The sequence below is a fragment of the Thamnophis sirtalis genome, unplaced genomic scaffold (assembly GCF_051295495.1).
Source record: "Thamnophis sirtalis isolate CommonGarterSnake01/CBP01778 unplaced genomic scaffold, rThaSir2_p1.2 scaffold_6, whole genome shotgun sequence".
Lineage (NCBI taxonomy): Eukaryota > Metazoa > Chordata > Lepidosauria > Squamata > Natricidae > Thamnophis > Thamnophis sirtalis.
The window spans coordinates 55,241,956-55,252,560 of NW_028261386.1; positions in this window are offsets into that span (position 1 = coordinate 55,241,956).

A 10,605-nucleotide genomic window follows, 5' to 3' on the forward strand; every position below is an offset into this window, starting at 1 on the left:
GATGTGCAGCCATATAAATTGATTTAATTAATTAATTAAATTTTAATTAAAAAACCTATTTCATTCTAAATGCGAAGTTGTCTCTTTTAAACCAAGTATTTAAAAAATTAAGTGAAAATTTAGTGCTCTTATTTGTCTTAAACTAGAAGGAATTCCAATCCCAGTTGGGAGAGTTAATGTTTACCAAGTGGTCCATACATTTTGACAAACGAACATTCCACTGAATAATAGTGATCCTCGGATTTGTTTTAGAGGCAATTTGGCACTTTGGAAAATAATTGAGATTGACTGATTTTAACAGAGGCATTGAAGGCAAAATATGATCCCCTAATGTCTGCTTGGTTTGTTTGTTTGTTGATTTAGGAGTAAATGCTGGCAGAGCAGACACTTTGATCTTGCATTTAAAAAATTAAATAGAGACCATTTAGAACTATTCTCTTAAACCCCATTTTTCAAGATCTATGATACTTCTTTAGGACAGAATTGGATGCCATTAATTAGTTGTTCAGTGGAGACACATCCTTCTGAATTTCAGAGATATATATTTTCAGGTAGATTTATTTCATTGAAAATAAAATGTTCTGTTTATTAGCAAGTAGGCCACTCAAGGGCTGTCAGTAACTTAATGCTATTCCTTTCCTGCTGTTCTGCCTTTCTTCCCATCTTAGGTCAGACTTTTCTTTCCCCATATAAACACAATCAGAAGTTCTGGTTCTGTGGTTCATTAATGCATCAGATAATTCATACAGCTTTTTGGTCATCTCAGTTCAGTTCCTGTTGCTTCTTAGGTCTTCCATTTTACTTAATGAAACCACAGAATCAACTGGAACCAGACCAATTTGACTTAGCCAAATAAGACTAATACTATTCAATTCAAGTTAAAAGGGAAAAAAATCTTATTACAAAGAAATTAAAACCTTTAGTTTTAGAAAACTTAATTGGCTGCTATAGGAATTATAAAACAGAAGACATCTTCTTATTGTGAACTGTTTAAATCAAGCATTAAATGCTTTAGAGTGCTTGAGAGTTGATTTCCATCTCTTAATGTTTCAAATTGCTTTTTATTGTAATTGTATGTTACTTATCGCCTCATGTCATCTATTAAATGTTGCCAGGTATTACATCTCACTCAGTTTTATATATTAAATATTATCTACTGTTGAATGTGAGGTTCTAGGAAAAAGTCAGATGTGACACATTGTTATTCTATTAAACTATAGTAGTTGTCAAATTTGCACCCAAAATACTTTAGTAAATGCAAACACTATGCATATCTATATCCTCTTTTTTAATTAGAAATTGTAGGACTATGCATCACATTTGGCTTAAAATTTATTTCTCAAATAGGCCTGTTGTTGAATCCTAGTTCCCATCACTCTTACCCAATTTGCAAAATGGTAAAGCGCCGAGGTGGCGCAGTGGTTAACTGCAGCACTGCAGGCTACTTCAGCTGACTGCAGTTCTGCAGTTCGGCTGTTCAAATCTCACCGGCTCAGGGTTGACTCAGCCTTCCGTTCTTCCGAGGTGGAAGAAATGAGGACCTAGAATTGTTATAATTTAAAATTTTTATTTCATTTTCATTTTCATTTTATACAATCACTTATATACTGTGCATAACAAAAAACAAAGAGAAAAAGAATCCACCATAAAGAAAAAAAAAAAAAAAAACCCACATGACTCTTCAATCCCCCATACACCCTCTCTTCTCCCCCTCCAACTTTCATTTCACCCCTCCAGCATTCCCCTCTTCTACTTCCCTTCCCCCTCAGACATCTCCCCCTCCCTCCATCTCACCCTCCTTACATTCCCTCTCACTCCCTCTTTACTTCTCCCTCCTCTTTCCCTCTTCTCCTCGCTTTGGTGTATCCCTACAATTCAGTTTGTTTTTTTAAAAAAATAAAAAATAAAAGAGAAAAAGAAAAAAAAAGAAAGGAAAACGAGCCGCAGTATACAAGTGAATTCTTATTGTTCTAAGAATTGAAACTGTAATTCCACCCTCCCCTCTCCCCCCTATAATCCCCCCTCCCTAACCCCCTTACGGCTTCGCAGGTCCCATACCCGGCATAATTCTTTAACAAGCACTTGAGTATAATAAAGCCAGCTAACTTTAAAATTAAAAAGAAATAAAAGAAAAAAAAAAGCACACACACACACAAAAAGAAAAGAAAAACAAGAAGGGTCAATAAACCCACTACGTTAACACAGCTTCCCATCATCTGTAAATCTTAAACAATGTAGCTCATTCCAAATTTCGGTTATTTTACTGCTTGCAGGGTTTCAAACTGTATTAGAGCCGGGTAAGTTAATCAATTAGGATTCCCCAACTAAAAGTCTCATTGCTTTGTCTATCTATTCAGACCTTTAATTTATCTCTTTTTTATCCGAATATCCAAACCTTTCTATAAAACCATTAAACTCAAGTACTTCTTTCATTTTTCATTTCCAACACCTCCCTTTCTATCCTTACCCACCTCCACATGTAAATTTTTACCTTCCACCCTGCCTTTGTCCATATCCACATATATATTTTATCCGCGTCCATTGCTCCTCCCATATTTACTCCACCTTCCTGGAGACTCTCCGACCAATCTTTCTTGACCTTATATTGAAATAACAACTCAAACAAACATCAGCTTGCATTCTAGCCCCAAATAGTCTAATTAAACTTTCGCTACCCTTCCCTCTCCCACACGCCTCCCAACTCCGTTCGTCCCAGACCACAACTCAAAAAGATCGCAATCTCCGCTCTCCTCGCCTAGGAAAATAATTCATGCGCAGTTTGAGTTAGAGTTCAGACAAATCTTATATACAATATGTGTCCACAATCAGCAACGCTTCTTTCAGTCTCCATGTCTCATCATCGATATACAACTTTTCCATTTTATCCCAGACGGAAATCATAAAGCTTTAAGAACATCGCTAAGTCTTTATTCTTTAGTCTTCTGCCCTTCCGGAAGAGGAAAGCAACACCCTCCGCCTTGTAGCCACGTGTCTCGCTGCTTGTCTTCTCCTTCTCCTTGTCTCTCTCCAGGTCCGGATGAATCAGGAAGTCCCGCCTTCAGGGTCTCGTAGTAGAATTCTCGGGCTTCACAGACAGAGTTAATTCGGTGTTTTTGGTTGCCAAATGTAACTGTAATACCAGCTGGGACTTCCCATTTGTATGGAATCTGAGAATTTCTGAGTTCTTCGGTTAGGAAAGCGTACTCTCTCCTTGTTCTTAATATTTGAAATGGTATCTCTTTAAAAACAATCAAGTCCTGTCCATCAATTCTCAACCTCTTGCTGTAAAGCCTCTGTATTATCTCATTTCTGGATTCCCTTGTGGTAAAGTATATAATTATGTCCCTCGGAAGCTGTCGCTGTTTTGCTACCCACGAATTCTGGCGGTAAATTCTTTGAATCTGCCAATCAAAGTTAAGTCCCGGACTTCCCACCAAGCGGCTAAAAGCCTCAAAGAAGATCTGTTTCAAATTCTCCTGTTGGTTTTCACGCAGTCCTCTAACTCTTATTGCAAAGGCAGTCTTATTATAATTTATCATGACAAGTTGCTTTTGAGCATTTTCAATTTCCTGTTGTAACGTTTGAATTTTGGATGTCAAATTAAGGTTAGTTTCTTCCAAAAGTTCCAATTTGTCCTCCGTTTCAGCAATATAATCTGTCATGACTGTCATTACTCCGATCATATCCTCCTTTGCCTGAGCAATTTTAGCATCAAATTGATCATATAAATCCGATATCAGTTGATTAATTTCCTGTCTGAAATCATTAAGCGTTTTAAAAAGAAATTCTTGTGTTAACAAATCTCCCGTGGAGGGTGTAGGAGGCAAGGGTAGCGGCTTCATAGCAGTTTTTGAAGATATGTTATTAAGAAAGCGCTTCTGTTTAGATTTGGGAGCCATTCCAGAGTAAAAATAAAAGACAAGCAATCAAGCGAGCCAAAAATCAAAGTCTCTGATCCCCTCAGTTAATCTTTTAGCAATTAGTACGGAGAAGCCTTCAGGAGGGTAGGACTGACTAAGTACGTCACATCAAACACAAAAGCTGCAAGATCGCCATCTTGTGACGCAGCTAAAAAAAAAAAAGGGAGCCTTTTGCGAAGTTGAAGCTGGTATTTTAGATAGTAATAGAAGAAATTCCTCAGGAATGGTCCCCGCCCGGATTGATTTTTAAATAGCTTAGCTTTGTCCTGGGGGGGGGGGCAAACTGCCTAGGGCTGCAAAAAAGGCAGCGCGGAAAACTGGCCGGAGTAAAGGCTCAGCTAATGTTGAACCTCTTCTCCATTCACAGCAAAAAAAAAGCTATGAATTACAAAGAGATCCTAACGACTGACCTTCTCCCTGCCCCTTTCTGCCAGAAAGGGGAGATATCTATAGATCTTATAAGATATACGAACCAGAATCCTGACAGGAGCTTCGTTGAGCTCCCGACGGCGGCAGGCTCCTCCCCCCGAAGCCTGGACCTAGAATTGTTGTTGGGGGCAATATGATGACTCTGTAAACCACTTAGAGAGGGCTGAAAGCCCTATGAAGCGGTATATAAGTCTATCTGCTATTGCTATTGCTAAAAAGCAGTGGAAGCTGCAGTCTGCAACAGGTTGCCCATCCCATTAAGATACCACAGGCATTTTCTATGCTCCTGTACACTAAAATTAGATCTTAAAATTGATGATCCATTCTTGTGCCTTTGTAAAGTAATTTGGTATCTGAGATGGGTGACTGATGTTATTTTCACCTTTATGACATGGCACAACTGTCTCTCTATCCAGTCTTTACATCTCTCTATATATCTTGTTTTTGTTTTAAATCACTGAAAATTTAGTGTCCAATGTGGCAGAGGGTTAGGGTTAGGGTTAGCGAAGGCAGTGTCTGGAAGCAAAGCTGCAAAATGGACCAAATTAGCCAATAAATAATAGACAACTTCAGCCTGTATTAAGCAGAGATTATGACATTGCTTAATTGCAAATAGAATATTAGTAATTGAGCTTCAGCAACAATATTGTATTAACTATACCTTATATTAATATGAATATAAAGTAAATCCAGCTTCACAGCACAGTGATTTTATCTGCATATTTTTCCTAGGTATTTGTTGGGGTTACCTATGGATCTCTCCAGGATAAATTTTGCAAAGTTAAGCTTCTGCTTTCCATCAAATGATAAGTCAAATATATTAGTGATACAACATCAGATTTAAAAGTGCACAAAAGCTTCTCCCTGCTCAAATTTAAAGCACCCAATCTGTAATGCAACCAGCAATGCTACAGATCTTTCTTTGGCAGGTTTCTCCCCACAAAAAACTTGTTTTATTGATGAAAATAGTCACATACCTCTCATGTCTTTAATTATCAACCTTGCTTTGTGGATGATATAATTAATATTGAAGAGGTATTACTATGAAGAGGGGTAATCTCAAGATATGAGGAATGAAATATCTGTCAGCTGAATAGAATTTTTGTTTCTCAAATAAAGATTAAAAGATAAAGGTTCCCTTGCACACATGTGCTAGTCATTCCTGACTCTAGGGGGCAGTGCTCATCTCTGTTTCAAAGCTGAAGAGCCAGCACTGTCCAAAGACGTCTCCGTGGTCATGTGGCCAGCATGACTAAACACAGAATTCGCACAAACACTATTACCTTCCCACCAAGGTGGTTCCTATTTTTCTACTTGCATTTTTACATGCTTTTGAACTGCGAGGTTGGCAGAAGCTGGGACAAGTAATGGGAGCTCACTCCGTTACGCAGAGCTAGGGATTCAAACTGCTGAACTGCTGATTTTAAACAGAATATTTTATTCTAAACAGAATAAAAGGTCTTAATACATTATCTCTCTATGTGAGGGAGGGGGTGAAGTGGTAAGAGTTTCCCAACATAATTTGAACTGCTGCATTTTTTACCCCAGCAAAGCTTAAATGGGCAAGAAAACCCCACCTCCTCATTCCTAGATCAGACTCTGAAGTTTTTATTATAATGCTTTTTTTTAAATGACTGAACTCATTGCTAAACATTCAGAAAATCTCTTTTGCTACTTCAGAAAGCTGCCACTTCATACAGCATGGAAATGCAGAATTAAACAAATATACACCTGCTAATTTAGAGGGCCTACAGAGTCTGAAATGAGGATCAGATTCTTCAATGCATGATTGGAGTGGTAGAGAATATTCCTCAATAACAACAAATTAAATATGTTGCAAATGCTAACACTTTCATAACATTAGCTGTTTGTAACTATGAAAAAGCAGGCACTATCTTCATCTCATTTGCAAGAAGCCACTAGTGAGATTTCAGTAATTGCAGTAACTGACTTTTTTTTTTTTTGGCATACAAATCCATATTCACTCTTCTTCCTGCTCAACATCCCAACTGAATTCTCATCCATTATTGTGATTCACAATTTATATATGACCTTTTGAAACTCAATCAACAGTGATCCAAAATGCTGCTAGTTATTTCTCAAAGTCCTCCATGATGGTTTGGGACTCTTGGAGTTCAAGGACTAAGGACAGTTTCCTTCATACCAGTCCAGGCTGAGAAGATTGCCAGAACAATATTTACAATGCAACAACTTAATATATATTGGCTTCACAGAAGCATTTCCTGTTGTGCTTTATTGGGTGAATAATATGCATTTCTAATCTGCTTTGTAAATGCATATTATGGACCTAATTGACCATGGCAGCCTTTTGGGAAGCGTTATTTACTCCTTTCCTGCCAGTACAAATTTGGGTATACAACAAAGAACCTTCAAGGCATTGCCTATAAAAATCATAATGATATTCCAAGGTTTATCACAACCTCAAATGCTGCAAAGCAGTGCCTTTACTATACATGCATATGATATGACAAGCATTGACCTTGGCTGTTTACATGAATGAAAAAGTGGCCATTTTTAAAATCAATTCACTATTAGGATCTTCTCCATAAAATTGAGTTCTGTGATGTTAGGCAACTTCTCCTCTTATTAAGAATGCAGATCCAGAGATGATGATGATGATGATGATGATGATGATGATGATGATGATGATGATGATGATGCATATTATTATTATTATTATCATCATCATCATCATCATCATCACCACCACCACCACCACCACCACCACCACCACCATCACAACAACAGAATTGTGTCACAGCGGCCAGTTGTTTTGCCGGATTTGGCATTGATTACTAGTCGGGCCCCACCCAGGAGCCTAGGACGTTGTAACATATTTTCGTAATATGCGTGCAGATCCAAGCAGTGTGGCTTTTTGCATTTGACTGATGGTGATTTTTTCAATTTTTAACTGTTTTAAATGTAATTCCAGTGCTTTTGGAATAGCACCCAGTGTGCCGATTACCACTGGAATTACCACTGCTGGTTGATGATGATGATGATGATGATGATGATGATGATGATGATGATGATGATGATGTTGTTGTTGTTAATCTTTGGTGAGATTCACAGCCTTTGGGGCTGGTTGGTAGCTCAACAGCTCAAGTCCTAACCAAGGACCTAGGAACTGTTAAGGTAACGGTGGAGGATATAAGCTGTTCCAAATGGGGTGGTTTTTTGTAGAATCAGAATGTTCAAGTCTGATAAATTTAAAATTTCTAAATAGCGAGGTAGCCCTTTGGGTATTACTCCAAGAGCTCCAATTACAATCAGGACAACACACAATTTCTTTTTCCACAGTTGCTCAACTTCAATTTGCAAGTCCCGGTACTTTGTGATTTTTTTCTTGCTGTTTATCTTCAATTTGTGCATCTCTAGGTATTGCAATGTCAATGAACCACACTTTTTTTTCAACTATTGTTATGTCAGCTGTGTTGTGGGCCAAGTGCCTGTCAGTCTGTATTCTGAAGTCCCACAAGATCTTGACTTTTTTATTCTCTAAAACCTTCTGAACCTGATGTTCCCAGTGGTTTTTGCTGTACTCAAATCCAAACTTTTGGCACAATTTCCAGTGAATGATCTTAGCAACACGGCCATGGCGTTGTAGGTAGTCAGTTTGTGAAATTTTGCTGCACCCACTGATCAAATGGTCGACTGTCTCGTCTTACAGAGGCAACATTTGCTGTTGGTGGTAACATGTTGAATTTTTGCCTTCATGTAGTTTGTGGCTGAGGCTTGTTCTTGAGCTGCCAAAATACAGCCTTCGTTTCTTTTTTCAGTGCACCTGATCTTAACCAGTTCCAAGTTAGCTTTTGGTCAGCTTTGCCTTCAATACTTTTCAAGTATTGGCTATGCATAGCTTTTTCCAATTTTCAGCTCGCTTCTCAATTACTTCTTTCTTATATTCAGCTTTTGATTTAGTTGTCTTTAAAAGGCCTCCTTTATTTACTTCCTTAATCATTGGTTCTTCACTTTTCTGGATGTAATCATTCAAGTTGTGTTTTTCCTCTTCCACAGTCTGTTTTACTTGTAGGAGTCTCAACCACCCTTTGCTCTTGGTAGATATAATCGGTCAACATCACTTTTAGGGTGCAAAGCATGATTCATTGTCATAAGCTTCCTTGTTTTTCTGTCCAAATTGCTCAACTCCATCTGGGTCCAGTCAATTATTCCTGCAGAGTATCAAATCACAGGTATAGCCCAGGAATTTGTGGCTTTTATGATGTTTCCTTCATTCAATTTGGACTTTAATATCTTGCGAATTCTTCGAATGTACTTGACTGAAGTTAATTCCTTGACTTTATTATGCAATAAGTCAGAGGCCTCTAAAATCCCCAAGTACTTGTAGCCTTTTTCTGGTTTTACTTCCTTTATCATTTCTTTATTCTCAAGTTCTATTCCATCATCTTCTATGACCTTGCCTGCTTTGTTTTCCATTGTTGCACATTTGTCAATTCCAAACTGCATACCAATGTCTTGGCTAAATTCTTTTGTGCTTTCAATTAATAAATTCAGTTCAGCTTTTGTTTTACCAAACAGCTTCAAATCATCCATGTACACCAAGTGCAAAATTTTCAGTCCTTTCTTTGCAAGTTCGTATCCACAGTTCATCTTCTTCAAAATGATTATCAGTGGTAGCATTGAGAGTATAAAAAGTAGGGGTGAAAGGGAATTGCCCTGGAAAATGCCTCATTTAATTTCAACTTCACCCAGAGGTTCACTGAAGTTTCCATGAATTTTTGTATGTTGCTGCTGATGCCAAAGATTTTCAGGCATTTCTTGATGCAGCTATGGGGAACTGAATCCAATGCTTTCTTATAGTCTATCCAAGCCATGAACAGGTTGGTTCGTCTTTTCTTTGAATTCTTTAGGATTAGCTTGTCAATCAGCAGTTGGTCCTTTGTTCTTCTTGAATTTTTGCAGCATCCTTTCTGTTCTACAGGAAACAAGTTATTTCTTTCCAAGTATCCATAAATTTGGTTTGCAATGATACCAGTAAGGAGCTTGTATGTTGTTGCCAAACAGGTGATTGGCCTATAGTTTCCAGGGTCCTTTCCTTTTTCTTTATCTTTTTGGATCAAAAATGCAATTTGTGACTAAGGCTTGTTCTTGAACTGCCAAAGCCTTTTGTTTCTTTTTTCAGTACTCCTGATCTTAACCAGTTCCAAGTTAGCCTTTGGTCAGCTTTGCCTTCAATACTTTTCAAGTATTGGCTATGCATAGCTTTGTTTTTCCAATTTTCAGCTCGCTTCTCAATTACTTCTTTCTTATATTCAGCTTTTGACTTAGTTGTCTTTAAAAGGCCTCCTTTATTTACTTCCTTAATCATTGGTTCTTCACTTTTCTGGATGTAGTCATTCAAGCTGTGTCTTTCTTCTTCCACAGTCTGCTTTACTTGTAGGCGTCCTCGACCACCTTCTGCTCTTGGTAGATATAATAAATTCAGTTCAGCTTTTGTTTTACCAAAAAGCTTCAAAACATCCATGCATCCAAGTGCAATTTTTTTATTTTATGTAGCATTTTAGAAATTTACATAGATGGTCATCTCAAAATCCCGTGACTCTATCTGGTAAACATGGACTAAAACTGCATACAAATAACAACCAGAAATAGTAAAATAAATGTAAATGTTTGTATTAGATGAAACCACTTTTACTACTGTGCAAGGACTGGAATCAAATAGATCAGCCAATAGGATTCATTTAACCTCCTAGTCTAAAAGCCTGAGGGAACTTAATTATTGCCAATTAATTGTGATGATGCTGTAAAAAAATGATGTTTGTGGAAATGTGAAACAGATAATAAGATTTTAGAAGCACATTTCAAATAACTACTATTGACTAGCAAATCTGATATTTGCAAGTTGTGATACTAACTCCACATTTCTATATCATGTACTAAAATGCAAAATGCTTCCTGGTTGTTCAGCATATTTCTTGACTCATAAAACAGCAAAATATTTTAAGATGCTTTTGTGTATTTCTTATAATTAGTTAAATTTATAGTAAAAATGTTCATTGAAATATTTTCTCTTCTATTGCTTCACCCTTCTCATCTTCAGTTTAAATTTCTGCTGGATTTATTTTTTCATCATTACCCACTTTTTCTCTGTCAAGCACCTTCGGCTCCATAAGCTGAAAGAAGTATAAACTTCTTATATCTTTAAAGCCGACCCTGAATGATCTCTTAACCCAATTTGAGTTTTTCAAAATTTATCTATATTTTTCAACCCCAT